This window comes from Balaenoptera physalus, assembly GCF_965194825.1.
Source record: "Balaenoptera physalus genome assembly, chromosome: 3".
Lineage (NCBI taxonomy): Eukaryota > Metazoa > Chordata > Mammalia > Artiodactyla > Balaenopteridae > Balaenoptera > Balaenoptera physalus.
In genome coordinates, this window is record NC_138890.1 from 18211984 (window position 1) to 18236818 (window position 24835).

General features: G+C 38.6%; 1 pseudogene across 1 annotated transcript in view; it reads right to left on the minus strand.

Moving 5' to 3' along the window:
- The window catches only part of LOC309656750 (small ribosomal subunit protein eS4 pseudogene), a 65084-nt pseudogene extending 44200 nt beyond the window's left edge, over positions 1–20884 (minus strand). Inside the window, exon 1 of the transcript XR_014268300.1 lies at positions 10494–20884. The product of XR_014268300.1 is annotated as a small ribosomal subunit protein eS4 pseudogene (transcript). The remainder of the gene's footprint in view (positions 1–10493) is intronic.
- Positions 20885–24835: the final 3951 nt, after the last annotated feature.

Sequence of the window (24835 nt, forward strand, 5' to 3'; positions counted from 1 at the left end):
TACTGAGCCTGCGCTCTAGAGCCCGCAAGCCACAACTACTGAAGTCCACGTGTTCTAGGTCCCGCGAGCCGCAACTACTGAGTCCACATGCAGCACCTACTGAAGCCCGCCACCTAGAGCCCGTGCTCTGCAACAAGAGAAGCCACCGCAATGAGAAGCCCACGCACCGCAATGAAGAGTAGCCCCCACTCGCCGCAACTAGAGAAAGCCCACGAGCAGCAACAAAGACCCAAACTCAGCCAAAAAAAAAAAAAAGAACACTGGTTCTGAACCAGTGTATTAAAAATAAATAAAGGGGATAGAAGGAAAGAACCAAGTAATATGTGAAGACAAAGAGTAGGAAAGGATTGAACGTGAAAGAAAAGAAGGGATGGAAATGCCCCAATCATGGTAAGCTTGTTAAATTCACCTCCTTGGAGTGTAGGCTGAGTGACAGATGGAAGTTGGATCAGAGTTGGGGGGTGTCCCACCACATCTACCAGACTCCAAGGCTTCTGCCATTTCCACTACTCCAGGGTACCTAGTTGGAGGCTCGTTGCCCTCCTCTATCTTGTGGTGACCATAATGGGATTGAATTTGCTACTTGGAACAGCAATTTATGAAGGATTTTGATGAACTGGAATATACTAAGGTGGAGGCCTAGGATGGTGTAGGGTCTGGAAACCTCATCACATGAGAAGCAGTGGAAAGACCTACATGTGTTTGGCCTGGAGTGACTCACCTCTTCTTGTACCTTGATTCTTCTATACACATTTGGCAATGAGTTTGTTGATTTCCTCAACAATTCCAGCTGAAATTTTGATCTGGATTGCATTCAATGCCTAGATGAATCTGGGAGACTTGAAAGCCTTGTAACAGTAAGAAATCTCACCCATACACACAGTAATCTCTCCATGTAGTAATGTCTCCTTTTATGTCCTTTACTAGAAGTTTCCATTTTTCTACAGAAAAGTCCTCTGCATTCTTTGTTAGGTTGACTTCTGGATGCTTTTTTGCTATTGCAAATGGTGACTTTTAAAAATTTCTTGGTCACTTTTCATTAAGAATTTGTTCCTATAAAGCTCTTTATGGTATTTTTTGAATATCAACATCTTTCCAGTACATTTGCTGCATATATGTTTCCTCACTTCTTTTTCAGTAAAGATAATTTATTTGGTTGGCAATGTCTCATCCTTTGACAGGACCAATGGAGGATTTGGATAGTAGCCAGCTGTTTTTGGATTGTTTGAAGAGAACCCTGTTCATTTGTAGTCCAGGAGTAATTCTGCTATTGCTTCAATACCTGGAATTTCAATAGCCCTATAAGTACTGATTCTCTTACAAAGTCATGTATAAACCAAGGAGCCTTCTGTATTTTCCACCCCGAAATTGAATCAATTAAAAGAGAACTCTGTTTTAGAAAAGGTATTACAGGCTTTGCTTTCAGTCTGTTTATTGGTTTGCTATAAAGGACACAACTCAGGAACAGTTGCATGGAAGAGATGCATTAGGTGATGTGTGGGGAAAGGGCACAGTTTCCATGCTTTCTTCAGGTGCACCACCTTCCCAGCACCTCGACATGGTCACCAACCAGGAAACTCAATGACTTCTTACTTTTTAGATGGTTGTTGCTGATACAGAGGGAGGCTGTTGCTGTCTGTAAGCTGACTGTGCATCCAGAAAATTGCTTAAGCAACTTGTTGGTTCTATTATTTTGTCTGTTGATTGGGCTGAGTTTAATATATATGTGATGTTATTCTCTTCTTGTAATGAGGATTTAATTTTTTCCTTCCAATTCTGACAGGTCTTATGACATTTCCATTCCATAGAGCATTGGTGCCAAAACCCTAAATGTGGTGTTAACAGTGGGGATGGGCCTTATCACCCAGCCTTGTTCATAAGGCATATGTTTTCACCAAGTATCCTATTTGCTGAAGGCTTTTGAAATATAGAAGTTGTTATGAAGTTGAAGAAGTTTCTGTCTATTCCTAGTTTTCTGATAGTTTTAAAAAAAGCTTATGTAAGCATTGGACTGTTTTTTCTGAACCTAGTAAAATATTTAAGATCAGCACTTTATAAAAAATATAATATTTAAAAGACTAGTGTGCACAGTTTTCTCATGAACACCAAGAAAAATCTAGAGAAGCCAGGAAGACGCTGTAAGGTAACCAATCAGGTGGGGAGGATGAAAAACTAGCCTGGGCCACTAGCTCTATCACAGCCCTGCTGGAAACTCTTTGCAGAAAAAGTGGAGACACCTCTGCATGTGAAGAGCTAAAGTGAGACTGCAGGGGAAAGAGGGCTTTTCTGACTGTGTGCACAGGAGAGATGGCTGCAGGGTGGAGGAAGGCTACTTGCTGTGGCCAAGAAACGGGGTGAAGGAGTTTCAGTGTGATCTCTCCTCCTGGCCCCATGGGCTCAGGTGGGCCTGTCCCCCAGTCCTCCCTGTGCAACTCAGACTGCAGCATTGGTGTATGCCATAGCTGGGCAGGCTGGGGTCAGGCCCACTAGGGTGATCTGAGGGAAAGTGTCAGTTCAGGGTGAATGGCTGGGTGGTCTGGAGCTCCCTTCACTCCCCTCCACAGCCCTGCACTCACTGAGCATCACACAACTCCAACAAAAAGAGAAAAGCTCTCAGAAGAGTGCATTCCCTAAGGCATGAGATCCTGAGGGGCAGGACTCCTCCGTCAGGGGACAGCTCAGAGTAGCCCTCAAGTCCAGACCATGAAGCTCATGCTGGGCTCTTTGCCCTTAGGCACAACCCAAATCCCCCAGGAATGGCCCAAGCTACTGAAACTAGCCTCCTTCATACTGTGCACATCCCAACAAGACAGCTGATGCCCCCAGGGAAAACTGGCAACAGTGTCTTCCACCGAACTAATAAAGAATGTGAACCAGATCTGTAAACTGGCAGTCCACGGGCAAACCCAGGTGTGGATTTGTTTGACTGGCTCCATGTTTTAAACGTCTGTAAATGGATTGCCCAACCAGGAAAGGTGCCCTCCAGTGGCCACAGACCCCTCTACTCTATTTTGTTCAACATCTAGCTTGATTCATTTATGGTGCATATCTGGCCCCTCTGGGCATTCAAATGTGCAAACCCCACTTAAGTGCAGTTTAACACTCTTCTTGCCTTTCTGGATTCAGTGATGATTGTTCTGATTTCTTGCACAGGGACCTCCTGGGGGATAAGCCACTGGTCTCCATTTAGGATAGAGCCTGTTCTTGCTCCTTCAGAACCCCTAGACAGGGTGAAATGGGATCTGAATCAGAAGATGACCCTGATATGGTGAAGCACAGTTCTTCTCCTCTTTGAGTTTTCTTTCAGTAACATGCTACTGAAGGGTCTCTTTCCAGAGCCCTCGGGAAAATGAATAGCTTCTGAGTAGACTCAGACAACCACATCAGAGCCAACCCCTCAGGAAGTCTGTTCATTTAATTGCCTGGTGGTGGCCATGTGGCTAACCCCAGCCCAGTGAATTCATGGGAGATGCACTGGCTCGAATCAAACAGTCTCCAAGCTTTATTTATGGACAAGACAGATGACACCAGAATGTTTTCTTCCCCTTGATCTCATCTTCCCCTAAATTTCAGGAAAAGGGGTCACCAGCTCAAGTGTGGATGACAAAAGCAAGTGAGGTTGGACATGTGTGAGAAAAACCACACTGTCCACTCAGAGTATCTTTCCATGTTTTGTGAGACACAGAGGTGGAGGCACTTGGATTCATAGAAATGAGAAAAACAACAGCATAAATGTGAAGATGAACAGCAACCATCAGTCTGGACAAATACTGCCATTTGTCAGTCCCATGTGATTCTCCAGAGCAGTGAAATCTTCTGATTTTTAAATGTTGTTTCCTTTAAAAACAACAACAACAACAATATGTTGGGAATGTGTACCTTCAGCCACAATGGAATAATTGCCATCACACTTGCCATTCTGCCATAAATAGATATAACGGGACAAAATACCTAAGGAAAATACTGTAAAGCATTGTTGTAGCCAGCTCAGGATTGCAACCCCTAAGAGAAGGAAGCACATCAGGTGAGCCCCATGTGCTGTCTGGCTCTTGACCTAGGACAATTTCCTGACCACGGCAAAGAAGGAGCCCCAGCACAAATAGCAGAGAGAGCACAAATAGCAGAGAGAGTGCAAATGCTGAGTTGAAAAGGCAGAGATAAGAGTTTGGGGCTGTTGAAGCACCCAAAACGTGAAGAGTTGAGTAGTGGGACTTCCCTGGTGGTGCAGTGGTTAAGAATCTGCCTGCCAAGGCAGGGGACATGGGTTCAAGTCCTGGTCCGGGAAGATCCCACATGCCATGGAGCAACTAAGCCCATGAGCCAAAACTACTGAGTCTGCACTCTAGAGCCCACAAACCACAACTACTGAGCCCACGTGCCACAACTACTGAAGCCCACGCACCTAAAGCCCGTGCTCCACAACATGAGAAGCCACCGCAATGAGAAGCCCACGTACTGCAACAAAGAGTAAAACACCCACTAATCGAAATGAGAGAAAGTCCACGTGCAGCAATGAAGACACAATGCAGCCAAAAAATTAATTAATTAATTAATTAATTAATTAATTAACAAAAAAAAGAGTTGAGTAGCATAGAGAAGGGAACTGAATGAGACCTGGGCTGCACATGTACAGAGAAAGACAGAAAGGCACAGCAGAAAGCAGTTGACACATGGTTGAAAGCAGAGCTGCAATACTAAAGGTCACACAGTGCTAGGAGTCATTGGAGTTCTAGCCCAACCAGATTAAAGAGACCTCATTAAGACATTCATCTGTGACAGAATATTTATCCCACATCTCACAAATAAGTTTCGGGTCCTAGAGAAGTGACTGCCAGTTGGAGGGGAGAGGTGATTTTTGCCCCTCCCCCAAAGGACATTTGGTAAATTCTGGAGACCTTTTTTCACTGTCATGATAGGAAGCACTACTGCCATCTAGTGTGTAGAGCCAGGGATGTTGCTAAACATCCTACAGTACACAAGATAATCCCACACAGTGAAGAATTTTCCAGCCCAAAATGTCAATATTGTCAAGGTTGAGAAACCCTAACCTAGAGTAAGTGCTACTCTAGACCCTTGTAGCAGCTGGTAGCCCCCTCCCCAATGATCCTCACCTCCTGTTATTCATACCTTTGTCTAGTGCCCCCCCATGGAGAAGCCCAAATGAAGAGGGACAGAGGCCTCTGTCATAGCCAGCAATGGGAAGAGATCTGCCAACAAACACATGAGTGCTCTTGAAAGCATATTTTGCAACTATGATGGAGCCTTAGATGACTACAGCCCCAAATGACAGCTTGACTGCAACATCATAAGAGACCCTGAGCCAGAACCATCAAACCAAGTCACTCCCAGATTCCTGATCCTCAGAAATGGTGTGATAATAAAAGTTGTTTTAAAGTGCTAAGTTTTGGGGTAATTTGTTACACAGCAACAGATAAATACAACAGCCCTCCCCTAGCAAAGTCTAAAACTAAGCCTCGAAAGGATCAAGGAGAGCTACCAGTAAATTAACTGTCTACCAGAACAAAGCTCAAAACTCTTTAAAGAAAAAAATAAGCCAGATTTCTTAAAATGTATAACTTACAATGTCCAGGGATACAGTAAAAAATTACTAGGCATGCAAAGAAGCAAAAAATATGCCTCATAATCAAGAAAAAAAGCAGTTAGAAACAGATCCTGAGATGACTCAGATGTTAGAATCAGCACACAAGGATTTTTTTTTAAAAGCTATTCCAAATATGTTAAAAACTTAAAGAAAAATATGGTCCTAATGAGTGAACATATAAGAAATGTCCACAGAGAAACAGAAATTATGAAAAAGAAACAAATGGAAATTCTATAACTGAAAAGAAAATATCAGAAATCAAAAATTTACTAGATTGGCTTAAAAGCAAATATAAGATGACAAGAGAAAGAGCAAATGAACTAGAGATAGATTCATAAAAATTTCCACTCTGAAAAAAAATTTTTTTTTTATTTAAAAACATGAACAGAGTCCCAGTGACCTGTGGGACAATGTTAAATAGTCTAACATAAGCCCAATTCAAGTCTCAGAGGAAAGCAGAGAAAGAATAGGAAAGAAACAATTTTTTGAAAAAATAATGGTTGAAATTTTCCTAAATGTAGTGAAAAGCATCAACTTGCCAATTCAAGAAACTAAACGAACCCCCAAGCAGGATAAATACAGTGAAAACCACAAGTAAGTACATTATAATCAAACTGCTGAAAACCAAAGATGAAGAGAAAACTTTGAAAGCAACCAGGGCCAAATGAGAAAATAAATACGCAGAAGTACTGACACAAAGACAATTACCTTCTCATTAGAAACAATGGAGACTAGAAGATCACAGAATAACACTGAAATGAAGAAAGAAAAAATTGTAATCTAAGAATTTTGTATCCAACAAAAATATTCTTTAAAAATGAGGGTGAAATAAAGACATTTCAGATTTTTTAAAAGTTGAAAGAATTGGTTACCAGCAGACCTGCACTATAAAAACTACTAAAAAGAGTTCTTAGGCTAAAGATAAATGACACCAAATGGAAACACAGATCTATAGGGAGAAATGACAAACACTGAAAAATGTTAAATGTAAATTTAAAACACTAGCTTTCCCCTTAATTTCCTTAAAAGACAAATGTCCATTTAAAGTGAAAATAATAGCATTACAAATTGAGATTTATAATATAATTAAAATTATGACAATATCACAAAGGATGAAGAGGAAAATGAAGTTATACTCCTATTAGTTTCTTATATTTGTGAAGTGTGAATAATGTGTGAAGTGAAACAATACTAATTATAATTAGACTGTGATAAATTAAGAATACATATTATAATCCTTAAAGCAACTAATAAAAAATAAAAAAGAGGAATAGCTTTGATGCCAATAAAGGAGATGAAAAAATAATACAAAGTAGTCAATTAATCAAAAAGAAGCCTACAAAAGAGGAAGAGGAACACAAAGCAGATGGAACAAACATAAAACAAATAACTGGGACTTCCCTGGTGGTCCAGTGGTAGAGAATCTGCCTTGCAGTGCAGGGGATGCAGGTTCAATCCCTGGTCAGGGAACTAAGATCCCACATGCCGTGGGGCAACTAAGTCCGTGCCACAACTACTGAGCTTGCGCACCTCAACTAGAGCCTGTGTGATGCAAACTACAGAGCCCATGTGCACTGGAGCCCAGGCGCCACAACTAGAGAGAGAAAACCTGCATGTCCCAACTAGAGAGAAGCCTACGCACCACAATGAAGAGCCCACACACTGCAACGAAAGATCCCGCATGCCTCAACGAAGATCCTGCGTGCCACAACTAAGACCCAATGCAGCCAAAAATAATAAAATTTTTTAAAAATAACTAGATGTTAGACTTAAAATCCACTATATAATTTAGTAAAAATGAGCTGAATACTCTAGTTCAAAGGAAATGATTGTCAGAGTAAACTTTTTAAAAACAATACCCAACTATATGAATGTGAAATATAAAGACACAGATTGAAGGTAAAAGGATGGAAAAAGATGAAAATGGTAAAAATAAGAAATCTGGTATGGTTATATTAAAATAAGATGAAGTGGACTTCAAGGCAAAGAGTATTTCCACAGATAAAGGGGGACATTTCATAATAACAAAAGAGTTAGCTCAGCAGGAAGTCGTTAAAATCTTAACTTTGTACATAATAACTGAGCTTCAAAATTCATAAAGCAAAAACTGACTAAAGGAAGGAAAAAAATAGACAATTCCCTGATCATGACTGGAGATTTTGACACCTCTACCTCAGTAATTTGCAGAATGAGGAGACAAAAAAATAGTAAAGATATAAAAGACCTGAACAACATTATCAACAATCTTGATCTAACTGACATTTTCAGAATATCTCACTGAACAATTTTAAAATGCACATTTTTTTCAAGTGCACATGAACATTTACCAAAATAGACCATATGCTGAGTAATAAAACAAGTCTCAGTAAAATGCAAAAGATTATAATCTTCCAGAGTATGTTTCCTGAGCACAATGGAATTAGATTAAAAATCAAGAAGAATAGATACCTAGAAAATCCTCCCAAATATTTGGAAAGTAAGCAGCATTCTTTTAAATAACTCATGACAAAAAAATTAGTAGGGAAATTAGAAAATAGTTTAACTGAATGATGATGAAAACAAAAAATAACAAATTTTATGGAATGAGGTTAAAGCAGTGCCTACAAGGAAATATACAGTTATAAATGTCTATAACAGAAAAAAAGCAAAGATTAAAAATCAATAGTTCATTCATTGCAGCTCTATTTACAATAGCCAGGACATCGAAGCAACCTAAGTGTCCATCGACAGTGAATAAAGAAGACATGGCACAAATATACAATGGAATATTAGCCATAAAAAGAAACATAATTGAGTTATTTGTAGTGAGGTGGATGAACCTAGTGTCTGTCATACAGAGTGAAGTAAGACAGAAAGAGAAAAACAAATAGCATATGCTAACGCATATATATGGAACCTAAAAAAAAAAAAAGAGGCTCTGAAGAACCTAGGGGCAGGACAGGAATAAAGATACACATGTAGAGAATGGACTTGAGGATATGGGGAGGGGGGAGGGTAAGCTGGGACGAAATGAGAGCGTGACATGGACTTATATACACTACCAAATGTAAAATAGATAGCTAGTGGGAAGCAGCTGCATAGCACAGGGAGATCAGCTCAGTGCTTTGTGACCACCTAGAGGGGTGGGATAGGGAGGCTGGGAGGGAGACACAAGAGGGAGGAGATATGGGGATATATGTATATGTATAGCTGATTCACTTTGTTATAAAGCAGAAACTAACACACCATTGTAAAGCAATTATACTCAAATAAAGATGTTAAAAATATATTTTCATGTAAAAAAATCAGTAGTTCAAATTTACACCTTAACAATCTAAAAAGGAAGAACATATTAATCCCACAGTGAGTAGAGAAAGAAATGATAAAAAGCCAAAATCAATTAAATAAAAAACAAGCAACTAAAAAAAAATATAGCTCTTTGAAATGATTAACAAAAATTTGTTAAAACCCTGTAAAACTAATCAAGAAAAAGAAGAAAACTTACAAAACATCTAAAATAGAAGGTATCACTACAGAGTCAACAGATATTTAAAGAATAAGGAAATATTATAAACAACTTTATGATAATAAACTCAACAATTTAGATGAAATGGACACATTCCTTGAAACACAACAAAAAGTGACACACGAAAAATGAGAAAACATGGAAAGCCCTACTTTTCAGTATCCTATTGCTTCATAACCAGTCCGCAAACTTAGCAACTTAAAATAACAAAAATCACAATCATTTTGTTGTTGCTAAAATAATTGACTTCAGTTGGGTGGTTCTTCTCCTCCAAATGGTGTTGGCTGGGATGACTCACTCTGTCACTTTCAGCCAGCAGCTGGGCAAAGCTGGAAGGTCCATGGATGCATTACTCACATGTCTGGTACCTCAGTGCTCCTTCAGATGGTCTCTCCCTTTGAGCTCCCTCTTAGCAATGCAACCTCAGAGTAGTCATATTTTCTACATTGTGGCTGACTTTGAGAGGGAAAGAATGAGCGGCCAGGGCTCTTAAAGGATACATCTGGAACTGACACAGCATTGCTTTCCCGTATTCCATTTGTCAAAGTAAGTCTTAATCATCCCAGCCTCACTCTGCTTTAGTTTTGTTTTTTGGTTTTGTGTTTTTGTTAGTTTTCTTTTTAATTGTTTGATTTTGTTCTTGGGTTCTTTTGTTTGCCTGGTTGTTCTCTTGCTTTTTGTTTTATTTGGTTCTGTTTTTGTTTCTTTTGTGTGTGTGTATATTTCCTTGTTTCTGTTTTTGTTTGTTTGATTTTACTATTTACCATTTGTCTGGGGGTTTGTTATCATTTTTTTAATTAAAAAAAGTGTTTTTACTCCCCTTTATTGCTGGGATGAGCAACTTGCGGGGTCTTGGTTCCCCAAACTGAAGTCAGGCCTGAGGCTCTAGGGTGGGAGCACCAAGTCCAGGATGCTGGACCACTAGAGAATTCATGGCCCCAGGGATGATTAATCACCTAGAGCTCTCTTGGAGGCCTCTATCTGAATCCAAGACCCGGCTCCACCAAACTGCCTGCAGCTCCCAGTGCTGGACACCTCACACCAAACAACAAACAAGACAGGAACACAAACCCACCCATCAATACACAGACTACCTAAAGTCATACTAAGCTCACAGACACCCCAAAACACACCACCTGACATAGCCCTACTCATCAGAGGGAAAAGACTCAGCTCCACCCACCAGAACACAGGCACCAGTCCCTCCCATCAGGAAGCCTATGCAAACCACTGGACCAACCTCACCACCAAAGGCAAAAAACAGAAGCAAGAAGAACTACGACTCTGCAGCCTAGGGACAGGAGACCTCAAACACTGTAATTAGACAAAATGAGAAGACAGAGAAATATCTTGCAGGCAAAGGAGCAAGATAAAAACCCACAAGACCAAATAAATGAAGAGGAAATAGGCAGTCTACCTGAAAAAGAATTCAGAGTAATGATAGTAAAGATGATCCAAAATCCCAGAAATGGAATGGAGAAAATACAAGAAACGTTTAACAAGGATCTAGAAAAACAAAAGAGCAAACGAACAGTAATGAACAACACAATAACTGAAGTTAAAAACACTCTAGAAGGAATCAATAGCAGGATAACTGAGGCAGAAGAACGGAAAAGTGAGCTGGAAGATAGAATGGTGGAAATAACTGCCACAAAGCAGAATAAAGAAAAAAGAATGAAAAGAATTGAGTACAGCCTCAGAGATCTCTGGGACAAAGTTAAACGCACCAACATTCGAATTATAGGGGTCCCAGAAGGAGAAGAGAAAGAGAAAGGGTCTGAGAAAATATTTGAAGAGCTCATAGTCAAAAACTTCCCCAACATGGGAAAGGAAATAGTCAATCAATCCAGGAAGCACAGAGAGTCCCATACAGGATAAACCCAAGGAGAAACACGCCAAGACACATATTAATCAAATGAACAAAAATTAAACAAACAAACAATATTAAAAGCAGCAAGGGAAATGCAACAAATAACATACAAAGGAATATCCATGAGGTTAACAGCTGATCTTTCAGCAGAAACTGTGCAGGCCAGAAGGGAGTAGCAGGACATACTTAAATTGACAAAAGGGAAAAACCTACAACCAAGATTACTCTACCCAGCAAGGATCTCATTCAGATTCAACGGAGAAATCAAAAGCTCCACAGACAAGCAAAAGTTAAGAGAATTCAACACCACCAAACCAGCTTTACAACAAATGCTAAAGGAACTTCTCTAGACAGAAAACACAAGAGAAGGAAAAGACCTACAAAAACAAACCCAAAACAATTAAGAAATGGTAATAGGAACATACATATCAATAATTACCTTAAATGTAAATGGATTAAATTCTCCAACCAAAAGACACAGACTGGCTGAATGGATACAAAAACAAGATCCATATATATGCGGTCTACAAGAGACCCATTTCAAACCTAGGGACACATAGAGACTGAAAGTGAGGGGATGGAGAAAGATATTCCATGCAAATGGAAATCAAAAGAAAGCTGGAGTGGCAATACTCATATCAGAGAAAATGGGATTTTAAATAAAGACTATTACCAGAGCCAAGGAAGGACACTACATAATGATCAAGGGATCAATCCAAGAAGAAGATATAACAATTTTAAATATTTATTCACCCAACATAGGAGCACCTCAATATGTAAGGCAAATGCTAACAGCCGTAAGAGGGAAAATTGACAGTAACACAATAATAGTAGGGGACTTTAACACCCCACTTACACCAATGGACAGATCATCCAAGCATAAAATAAATAAAGAAACAGAAGCCTTAAATGACATATTAGACCAGATGGACTTAACTGATATCCACAGGACATTCTATCCAAAAACAACAGAAGACAATTTCTTCTCAAGTGCACACAGAACATTCTCCAGGATAGATCACATCTTGGGTCACAAATCAAGCCTCGGTAAATTTAAGAAAATTGAAATTGTATCGAGCATCTTTTCCGACAACAATGCTATGAGACTAGATATCAATTACAGGAAAAAAAACTGTAAAAAATACAAACACATGGAGGCTAAACAATACCCTACTAAATAACCAAGAGGTCACTGAAGAAATCAAACAGGAAATTTAAAAATACCTAGGAACAAATGACAATGAAAATACAACGACCTAAAACTTATGGGATGGAGCAAAAGCAGTTCTAACAGGGAAGTTGGTAGCAATACAATCCTACCTCAAGAAACAAGAAAAATCTCAAATAAACAACCTAACCTTACACCTAAAGCAACTAGAGAAAGAAGAAGAAGAACAACAACAACAAAAAAAACCCTAAAGTTAGCAGAAAGAAACAATAAAAATCAGATCAGAAATAAATGAAAAATGAATGAAGGAAATGATAGAAAAGATTAAAAAAAACTAAAAGCTGGTTCTTTGAGAAGATAAACAAAATTGATAAACCATTAGCCAGAATCATCAGGAAAAAAAGGGAGAAGACTCAAATCAATAGAATTAGAAATGAAAAAGGAGAAGTAACAACTGACACTGCAGAAATACAAAGGATCATGAGAGACTATTACAAGGAACTATATGCCACTAAAATGGACAACCTGGAAGAAATGGACAAATTCTCAGAAAAGTACAACCTTCCAAGACTGAACCAGGAAGAAATAGAAATTATGAACAGACCAATCACAAGCACTGAAATTGAAACTGTGATTAAAAATCTTCCAACAAACAAAAGCCCAGGACCAGATGGCTTCACAGGCGAATTCTATCAAACATTTAGAGAAGAGCTAACACCTATCCTTCTCAAACTCTTCCAATATATAGCAGAGGGAGGAAGACTCCCAAACTCATTCTACGAGGCCACCATCACCCTGATACCAAAACCAGACAAAGATGTCACAAAAAAAGAAATTACAGGTCAATATTACTGATGAACATAGATGCAAAAATCTCAACAAAATACTAGCAAAAAGAATCCAACAGCACATTAAAAGGATCATACACGATGATCAAGCGGGGTTTATCCCAGGAATGCAAGAATTCGTCAATATACTCAAATCAATCAGTGTGATAAACCATATTAACAAATTGAAAGATAAAAACCATATGATAATCTCAGATGCAGAAAAAGCATTTGACAAAATTCAACACCCATTTATGATAAAAACTATCCAGAAAGTGGGCATAGAGGGAACCTACCTCAACATAATAAAAGTCATATATGACAAACCCACAGCAAACATCATTCTCAATGGTGAAAAACTGAAAGCATTTCCTCTAAGGTCAGGGACAAGACAAGGGTGCCCACTCTCACCACTACTACTTAACATAGTTTTGGAAGTTTTAGCCATGGCAATCAGAGAAGAAAAAGAAGTAAAAAGAATGCAAATTGGAAAAGAAGAAGTAAAACTCACTGTTTGCAGATGACATGATACTATACATAGAGAATCCTAAAGATGCTACCAGAAAACTACTAGAGGTAATCAATGAATTTGGTAAAGTAGCAGGATACAAAATTAATGCACAGAAATCTCTTGCATTCCTGTACACTGACAATGAAAAATCAGAAAGAGAAATTAAGGAAACACTCCCATTTACCACTGCAACAAAAAGAATAAAATACCTAGGAATAAACCTACCTAAGGAGGCAAAAGACCTGTGTGCAGAAAACTGTAAGACACTGATGAAAGAAATCAAAGATGATAGAGGCAGATGGGGAGATACTATGTTCTTGGATCGGAAGAATCAGCATAGTGAAAATGACTATACTACACAAAGCAATCTACAGATTCAATGCAATCCCTACCATATTACCAATGGGATTTTTCACAGAACTAGAACAAAAAATTCCACAATTTGTATGGAAACACAAAAGACCCTGAACAGCTAAAGAAATCTTGAGAAAGAAAAACGGAGCTGGAGGAATCAGGCTCCCGGACTTCAGACTATACTACAAAGCTATAGTAATCAAGACAGCATGGAACTGGCACAAAAACAGAAATATAGATCAATGGAACAGGATAGAAAGCCCAGAGATAAACCTACACACATATGGTCACCTTATCTTTGACAAAGGAGGCAAGAATATACAATGGAGAAAAGACAGCCTCTTCAAAAAGTGGAACTGGAAGAACTGGACAGCTTCATGTAAAAGAATGAAATTAGAACACTTCCTAACACCATACAAAAATAAACTCAAACTGGATTAAACGACCTAAATGTAAGGCCAGACACTATAAAACTCTTAGAGGAAAACATAGGCAGAACACTCTATGACATAAATCACAGTAAGATCCTTTTTGACCCACCTCCTAGAGAAATGGAAATAAAAACACAAATAAACAAATGGGACCTAATGAAACTTAAAAGCTTTTGCACAGCAAAGGAAACCATAAACAAGATGAAAAGACAACCCTCAGAATGGGAGAAAATATTTGCAGATGAAGCAACTGACAAAGGACTAATCCCCAAAATATACAAGCAGCTCATGCAGCTCAATATCAAAAAAAAAAAGAACCCAATCCGAAAATGGGCAGAAGACCTAAACAATTATGTCTCCAAAGAAGACAAACAGATTGCCAACAAACATATGAAACGATGCTCAACATCACTAATCATAAGAGAAATGCAAATCAAAACGACAATGAGGCATCACCTCACACCGGTCAGAATGGCCATCATCAAAAAATCTAGAAACAATAAATACTGGAGATAGTGTGGAGAAAAGGGAACCCTCCTGCATTGTTGGTGGGAATGTAAATTGATACAGCCACTATGGAAAACAGTATGGAGGTTCCTTAAAAAACTAAAAATAGAACTACCATACGACCCAGCAATCCCGCTACTGGGCATATACCTTGAGAAAACCATAATTCAAAAAGAGTCATGTACCACAATGTTCATTGCAGCACTATTTACAATAGCCAGGACATGGAAGCAACCTAAATGTTCATCGATAGATGAATGGATAAAGAAGATGTGGCATATATATACAATGGAATATTATTCAGCCATTAAAAGGAACGAAATTGAGTTATTCATAGTGAGGTGGATGGACCTAGAGTCGTCATACAGAGTAAAGTAAGTCAGAAAGAGAAAAACAAATACTGTATGCTAATGTATATATATGGAATCTAGAAAAATGGTACTGATGAGCCTAGTGGCAGGACAGGAATAAAGATGCAGACGTAGAGAACAGACTTGAGGACACAGGGCAGGAAGGGGAAGGTGGAACAAAGTGAGAGAGTAGTATTGACATATATACCCTACCAAATGTAAAATAGCTAGTGGGAAACTTCTGTAGAGCACAGGGAGATCAGCTCAATGCTTTGTGACAACTTAGAGGGGTGGGATACGGAGGGTGGGAGGGAAGCTCAAGAGGGAGGGGATATGGAGATATATGTATACATATAGCTGATTCACTTTGTTGTACAACAGAAACTAACACAACATTGTAAAGCAATTATACTCTAATAAAGATGTTAAAAAATAAATAAATAAAAGACCACCCCAGCCTCAAGCGAGGGTGATGCATGTAGAGGCATGCACACAGAAAGGGAAGAAATGGATGACATCCAGCTTTGGAGATCATCTACCACAACATAAATCTATTAAATAATCATAACCAAGAACTTCCCACAAAGAAAACTACAGACCTAGATGATTTCATTGGTGAGTCCTATCAAATATTTAAGGAAGAAAAATACCAATCTTACACACATAGAAGAAAAATTCCTCAATAAAATATTAATAAATAGAATCCTGCAACATACAAAAATGATTATATATCATGGCCAAGTGGATTCTAAGAAATGCAAGTTTTTGAATATTGAATCAAAAACAAATCTGTAATTCATCCTGTTAATGAAATAAATAAGGAAAATCATATAGTCATTTTAATAGATGCAGGAAAAGAATTTGACAAAACTTAACACCAATTCATGACCAAAACTCTCAGCAAACTAGAAATAGAAATGTGTTTCCTCAATTTGATAAATGACATTTATGAAAAAACTACAATTAGTATCATACTAAGTGATATACTGCATGACACTCTCACAACTTCTACTGAACATTATGCTAGAGGTCCTGTATACTTCAATAAAGCATGAAAAAAAATAAAAGGCAAAAAGACTGGAAGGAAGTCAATAAAACTACCTTTGTTCATAGAAAATGTGATTGTCTACATAGACAATCCTAAAGAATCTACACAAAACTACTAAAATTAAAAAACAAATTTAGCAAAGTCACAGATACAAGGGTAAAAACAAAAATAATTGTATTTCTATATGCTAGCAATATATGTATTTCTATATGCTAGCAATAAAAATTGGAATATAAAATTTTTTTATTTACAATAGCATGAAAAAATATTAAATACATAGAAACACATTTAACAAAAGATACCTAAGATCTCCATACTGAAAATTATAAAACATTGCTAACAGAAATTAAAGGAGACCTTCCTTCACACATTAAAATTAGAGAAATACTGACTTTTTTTGAGATATAATTGGCATTGTTAAAAAAAAAAAAGCCCAAAATGGAGTAATTTGCTCCCAGAACAGCAAACCAAGACTTCATTGCAGTTTTAACCTCTCCTAGGAATGTGAATTTTATTTTTTTTAATGTGGTATTATCTTTAATTAAGTACAAAGACTTTTCCAATCATGTCACCTAGAGATCATTTTATCCACTACTCTGTTTGGCCGCCAGTCTCTTGTCTCTCTCCTCAGCAATGGTAAGGCAGATACCCTTTCCATGGGGAAGAGAGATCCATGGTTTGTTGCCTTTGCCAATAACGAAAATGTTGGAGAGCCCAGTGGCAAAGCTGTTACCATTGACATCTTTCACATGAACTACATCAGAAGAACCAGGATGTCTCTCCCGGTTGGTGATCACACCAATTCTTCCCTGGTTAGCACCTCCAGTCACCATGCACAGGATACCAGTGTCAAATTAGATGAAATCAGTAATCTTGCCCGTCTCCAAATCAATTTGAATGGTGTCATTCACCTTGATGAGGGGATCAGGGTAGCGGGCGGTGCAAGCACCATGGGTCATCAGATGAAGGATTCCTTTTGTCCCCACAAAGATCCTTCTCACTTTGCACAACTTGTACTTGGCCTCCTCAGGTGTAATACAATGAACAGCAAAGCGACCCTTGGTGTCATAGATCAGAAGAAAATTCTCTCCAGGCTCTCCAATGCTGATGATGTCCATAAAACAAGCAAGGTAGGTTATAACAGTGCAGACATTGCCATCAATCTTAATGAAATGCTGCAGGCAGATCTTTATTTCATCTCCTGATAGGGCATACTTAAGTCTGTTCCTTAGGAAAATGATTAGGGGAGACATGAGCCATGGCTGTGCTAGGCACAAAGAGAGCTAGGAATGTGAATTTTATTTATTTTATTTATTTATTTATTTATTATTTTGGCTATGTTGGGTCTTCGTTGCTTTGCAAGGGCTTTCTCTAGTTGCTGCGAGCGGAGGCTACTCTTCCTTGTGGTACACAGGCTTCTCATTGCAGTGGCTTCTCTTGTTACAGAGCATGGACTCTAGGCTCACGGGCGTCAGTAGTTGTGGCACGCAGGCTCAGTTGTGGCTCGTGGGCTCTAGAGCACTGGCTCAGTAGTTGTGGAACATGGGCTTAGTTGCTCTGTGGCATGTGGGATCTTCCTGGACCAGGGCTCAAATCCATGTCCCCTGCATTAGCAGGTGGATTCTTAACCACTGCACCACCAGGGAAGTCCCTGGAATGTGAATTTTAAACACGTAATCTGAAATTTCAGGATCAACACTAGTGAGGTAATCTGCATCATGAAGGCGTCTGCTGTTCCCTTCCCCCCAAAGGAAGATGGCCTGGCCTGAAAAAATCCTTTCTTTTCTTTTGCTAATACCTTCTTCCCTACCCTCCTTCTGATTATAAAACCTTCCATTTATGCAACCCCTTGAGCATCCTTCTATTTACTAGATGGGATGCTGCCTGATTCCTGAATCACTGAATAAAGCTAATTAGATCTCCCCACCAAAAGAAAGAAATGAAAGGAGACTAAAACTAATGGAAATATATACCATGTTCATGAATCAGAAGACTCAATATTGTTAAGCTCAAATTCCCCAAATTGATCTTCAAATTCAACTTCCAGCTGACCCTTGAACAACCCTGGTTTAGACTGAGCAGGTCCACTTATATGCAGATTTGTTTCAATAAATACAGACTACAGAAATACATAATCCACAGTTGGTTGACTCTGCCAGTATGGAACCATGGACATGGAGGGACAACTGTAAAGTTATACTCAGATTTTCCACTTCATGGAGTGTTGTTCAATGGTCAACCATAATACAAATCAAAATTCCAGCAAGCATTTTTTGTACAAATGAAAAGTTGATTCTACTATTTATATGAAAATACACAGGACGTAAAATAGCCAAACAATTTTGAAAAAGAATAGCAAAGTTGGATGACTCCTAGTATCTAATTTTAAAGATGTACTATAAAGCTATGGTAAGCCAAATGATAGCAGTTTTGGTAAAAAGACAAAGTGATCAATGGGAAAGAACAGAGTCCAGAAATAGACCCAGATATACATGCTCAATTGATTTTCAACAATGCATTGCTAAGGCAATTCAATGGGAAAACACATTGTTTTTCCATCACTGCATGACGAATTAGCACAAATTTAGCAGCTTAAAACAATACTGATTTGTTATGTCATATATAGTTATATGTTTCACATATTTCTGTAGGTCAGAAGCCCTAGTGTGGTGTACCTGGGTTCTCTGCTTAAGTTCTCAAAAGGCTAAAATCAAGGTGTCCACCAGGCTGCATTCTCATTTGGAACTTTGACTCTTCTTCCAAGCTCATTCATGTTGTTGGAAGAGTTTAATTCCTTGCAGTTGTAGGACTGAAGCCCTTAGTTCCTAGAAGCCACTCACTGTTCTCTGTTATGTGGTGTTCTCCACAATGTAACAGTTTTCTCCTTCAAGCCAACAAGAGAATCTCTTTCACTTTGAATCTCTTTGACCTCTTTTAAGGTCAGGCCAATAGAAGATAACCTTCCTTTTGATTGACCCAAAGTTAATTGATTGAAGACCTTCATTACATCTGCAAAATCTCTTCTGCCATATAACATTACATAATCACAGGAATGATCACCCATCATATTCACAAATCTTAATCACACCCAAGGGGAAGGGATTATACAGAGCATGTATACCAGAGGGCAGGAATCTTGGGGAAAATATTGGTTTTCTATGGCTGCTATAACAAATTACCACAAACTTAGTGCTTAAAACAATACTAATTTATTATCTTACAATCTGTCAATTCAGGAGTCCCAATGGACCTAACCAGGCTAAAATCAAGGAGTCACCAGGACATCATTCCTTTCTAGAGACCCTAGGGAAAATCTGTTTCCTTTCCAGCTTCTAGAGGCCGCCTACATTCTAGAGGCACATGGCGCCTTCCTCCATTTTCAAAGCCAGCAATAGTAGGCCAATTTCTTAGCGCATTACATCACTCTGACCTCCTCTGCTGTCTCCCTCTTCCTCATTTAAGGACCTCTGTGATCACATTGAATTCACTCAGATAATCCAAGATAATATCCTTATCGTAAGGTCAACTGATAAGCAACCTTAATTCCACCTGCTACCTTAATTCCTCTTTTGCTATATAATGTAATATTCAAGGAATTAGGATGTGGACATCTTTGTAGAGTCCTTACTCTGCTTACCCCAGGGGACAACTTAAGAAGTCTTTTCAACAAATGGGCTAGATCAACTAGACATATGAGTGGAGAAAAAATGAATCTCAGCTCTTACCTCATACCAAACACAAAAATTAATAAAATGGATGATAGATACGAATACTAAAACTATAAGAAGATATACAAATGGTCAATAAGAACATGAAAAGATGCTCAACATCATTAGTCATTAGAAAAATGCAAATCAAACCACCAAAACACCACTTCAAAGCCACTCAGATGGAAAGAAAGAAAGAAGAAAGAAAGAAAGAAAGAAAGAAAAGAAGGAAGGATAGAGGGAAAGAAGTAGCAAATTTTGGCAAGGATGTAGAACAACTGGAACCCTGTGCATTGCTGGTGGGAATGTAAAATGACTTGGCTGTTGTGGAAAACAGTGTGGTACTTCTTCATTTAAACACAGAGTTGCCATACGACTCAATCATTTCAGGGAATATACCAATGAAAACTTAAAACATATGTTCACACAAAAACTTGTACATGAATGTTCATAGCAGCATTATTCATAATAGGCAAAAAGTGGAAAAAACCTATATGTCCAAAAACTGATGAATGGATAAACAATACCTAGCATATCCAAACAATGGAATATTATTCAGCCATAAAAAAGAATGAAGTACTTGCACATGCTACAATGTGGATGAACTATGAAAACATTATCCTAAATGAAAGAAGCCAGACATAAAAAGCCACAGATTGTATGATTCTGTTTATATGAAATGTCCAGAATAGGTAAATCGATAGAGACAGAAAGTAGATTAGTAGTTGCCAAGGAATGAGAAGAGGGGAAAATTGAGACTGACTACTAAATACAGGGTTTCTCTTTGGGGTTGATGGAAGTGTTCCAGAATTAGATTGTGCTGATAGTTGTACAACATATTGAATATGCTGAAAAACCCTGACTTGTACACTTTAAAATAATGAGTTTTATGTTATGTGAATTATATCTCAATAAAAATATTAAATGGGAAAAAATCATATGCTCATGGACAGTATCAGTACTCGGCAGTACCTATCTACATGAAGAGACATTATCAAAAATGAAATACATAAAATATCACTACTGATCAGTATTTGCAACAGATTTTGATAAGAAACATAACTTTGAATCCCAATAAGCAAAATATTATCCCCAAAATAAAATTCCATTTTCTCATTAGTATACCTGTATTGAAAAAAATTTACTGAATTATTGTTATATTTTGAATTCTGTCAATTAAAAAAGAAAGAAACTACAAAACATCTAGAAGAAAACATTGGTGGAAATCTTCATGACCTTGGGATAATTAAAGTTGTCTTAGATAGACTATAATAAGCACTAACAATAAAATTTTTAATTGATTTATAAAAATTAGAAACATAGACTCTCCAAAAGACACCATTAATGAAGTGAAAAGGAAAGCCATAGATGAGGAGAAAATATTTGTAATTTATTCACGTGACAAAGGTCTTATATCCAGAATATATACAGAACTCTTACAAGTATATAAGGAGACAAATGACCCATTACAGTGGTCACCAATTTTTAAGTGGGCAAAATATTGGAATAGACATTACATAAAAGAAGACACATGAATACCCAATAAGCACATGAAAAGATGTTCAACATTCTCATAAATGAAATGCAAATTAAAACAACAATGAAATATTACCACACATCAACTAGAATGGCTAATACTAAAAAGACTGAAAATCCCAAATACTGGAGGGGATGTAAAGCAATTGGGACTGTCATACATTTCTGGTGAGAATATAAAATTGTAAAACCACTTTAAGAAACAGTTAGACAGTTTCTTAGGAAATTGAACATATACCTTCCCTATAACCCAACATTCTAGCCATAGATATTCAACCAAAAAAAATAAAGCGTATGTCCATAAAAAGACTTGCATAGGTGTAGATCAAGATGGAGGAGTAGAGGGATGTGGAGCTGGCCTCCTCCAACAAATGCATCAAAAATACATCTACATGTGGAACAATTCTCATGGAATACCTACTGAAAGCCTGCAGAAGATCTTGTACAACCAAAACTGCAAGAACAATCCCCACATAACCAGGTAGGATGAAGGGGAAAGGGAGAAGAAGAGGAATCAGGACAGGAACTGTGCCCCTGGGAGGGAGCTGTGAAAGAGGAAATGTTCCCTAACCCTAGGAATCTCTTTCACCAGCTGAGAGGTCCACCCAGACAGATAGAGAGCTTCAGAGGCTTGAGAGGAGAGTGTGGGAGCTGGCCTGTGCTCCACAGGGTAAAGAGAGACCAGCACAGACAGTCCTGGCCATATCACCACCCTTCCCAGTGCAAGACACGTGCCTGTTGGTGTACACAATGACTGGGGCTTCAGGGAACAGACCAGGGAGAGGACTTGATTTGGCTGCACAGAGACAGTCCAAAGGGTGTGAAGTGTGGCCAGGGCGACAACTGGGTGTGCACACAGGACAAGAGCATGTCTGCCGTAGGAGCCCCATTGTCAACAAGGAAAGGGAGGGAGGCGGGTCTGTCATAGCAGCCTCATTATCAGCATGCTCATAGTGAGGCACGGCTCTGGCCACCATGGATTTTGTGAACTTTGTGGGCATACACACTTGGAGGTGGGGCTGAAATCTGAGCTGATTACCGGCAATCCCTATGTGGATGCAGGGGCATGGCTTTGGTGGGTTTCCCCCTCAGCTTTATGAGTGCACACACATGCCTGAGGGTTATCTGAGCCAATTTCTGGCACTACCGTGGTGGAGGTGGCCCCCGAGGGCAGCACCAGCAACAGTGATCTTTGTGGGTGTGCACACCGGGTAGCAGGTGGCATCACAGAGTTGAACATCCCAGCAGACAGCTCCTGGGGAAGAATACACAGTGGCTACTTTCCCAGAGGGAGCACTCCAGTACCACCTACTTTACACTACAGCTTAGAATCAGATCTGGGGGCTTCTACTCCAACAGCTGGGGAACAGATCCTGCCCCCAATGGGGATGTGACAACCACAGAGCAAAGAGGAGGCCCTGCCCAACATCCAGTGCAGGCTCTGGTCACCACAATACCAACACACCCCTTATCAAGGGGACAAGGGCAGCACACCCTGAGGAAAGACGTGGCAAACATCCACACCAAAAACAACCCTCGCACCAAAAATATTGGGCACACACAGTCTACACAGGGTTGCTCCCACATGAAAACAGCCCTTTAAGACCACAGTAGATAACTGTTTCTCCTAAATTCACAGTCAGAGAAATATAAGTAAAATGAAAACGCAGAGGGATTATTCCCAATTAAAAGAACAAGAGAAATCTGCTGAAAGAACAAACAAAGAAACAGACTTCTCCAGTCTACCAAACCCCAAGTTCAAAAGGGAGATAAAAATGCTGAAGGAATTAAGAAAGACTATTGTTAGAAATGCAGATCACTGTAACAAGGAACTAGAAACTATAAAGACCACTCAAAATTAGACCACTCAATTACCAAGATGAAAACTGAGCTAAAGGCAATAAATAGCAAACTAAATAATGCAGAAGAACAAATAAGTGATCTAAAAGACAGAATAATGGAAATCACCCAATCAGAACAGGAGACAGGGGACTTCCCTGTTGGTACAGTGGATAAGACACCACGCTCCCGATGTAGGGGGCCTGGTTTCAATCCCTGTTCAGGGAACTAGATCCCACATGCATGCCGCAACTAAGAGTTCATGTGCCGCAACTAAGGAGCCCACATGCCTCAACTAAGGAGCCCACAAGCCACAACTAAAGAGCCTGCCTGACACAACTAAGACCTAGTGCAACTAAATAAATAAATAAATATATTTTTAAAAACAACAGACAGAAAGACATTTAGAAGCCCCGAGTGGCTTGCAGGATCTTAGTTACCCAATGAGGCATCAAACCCAGGCCCCTGACAGTGGAAGCATGGAGTCCTAACCACTGGACTGCCAGGGAATTCCCCAGAAAGACAAATTTTTTAAAAATGAAATCAACATACAAGATTTATGGGATAATATGAAGCATGCCAATCTACACATAATAGTAATCTCAGAAGGAAAAGAAAGAGAAAAGGGGATTCGAAATGTATTTGAAGAAATTTTGCCTGAAAAATTCCCAAACCTAAAGAAGGAAACAGATATCCAGGTAAAGGAAGTACAGGGGATCCCAAACAAGATGAACCCAAGCAGACACACACCAAGGCATATCATAATTAAAATTGCAAAAGTCGTTAGAGGGTTCCAAAGGCAGCAAGAGAAAAACAAAGAGTCAGTTACAAGGGAACCCCCAGAAAGCTATCAACTGATTTGTCTACAGAAACTTTGCAGGCCAGAGGGAGTGGCAAGATATATTCAAAATCCTGAAAGGAAAAAACCTGAAACCTGGGGTACTCTACCCAGCAAGATCACCATTTATAATAAAAAGAGCAAGAAAGAATTTCTCAGATAAGCAAAAGCTAAAAGAATATAGGATAAACATATCCTAAAAGAAATATTGAAAGGTTTTCTCTAAATAGAAAAGAACCAAGAATCTATATGAAAGGGTAAACCACAATGGGAAAGGCAAAAATATATAAAAGGATTTAAGATCATTTAAATAAGCTAGCACATAGATTAAAAAACAAAAAAAAATTTCTGTGAAAATAATTATAACTACGATGACCAGCAAAAGGATAAACACGAAGATTTAAAATAGAATATCAAAATCACAAAATGTGGGGGAGGGGAGTAAGAAAATGTAGATCTTTTAGAATGTGTTTGAGCTTATATGACTACCAGTCTAAAGAAAGTAGACATAGTTATGTTAACATAGTTGAAAGCCAGGGTAACCACAAATCAAAAACATACAATAGATTCACAAAAACCAAAAAGAAAGGAACTCAAGAATAATACAAAGGAAAACTATCAAATAACAAAAGGAAAGATATAGAAAACAAACTTATGGTTACCAAAGTGGGGGAGGAGGGATAAATTAGGAGTTTGGGATTAAAATATACACACTACTAACAACATTGTAAAGCAACCATAC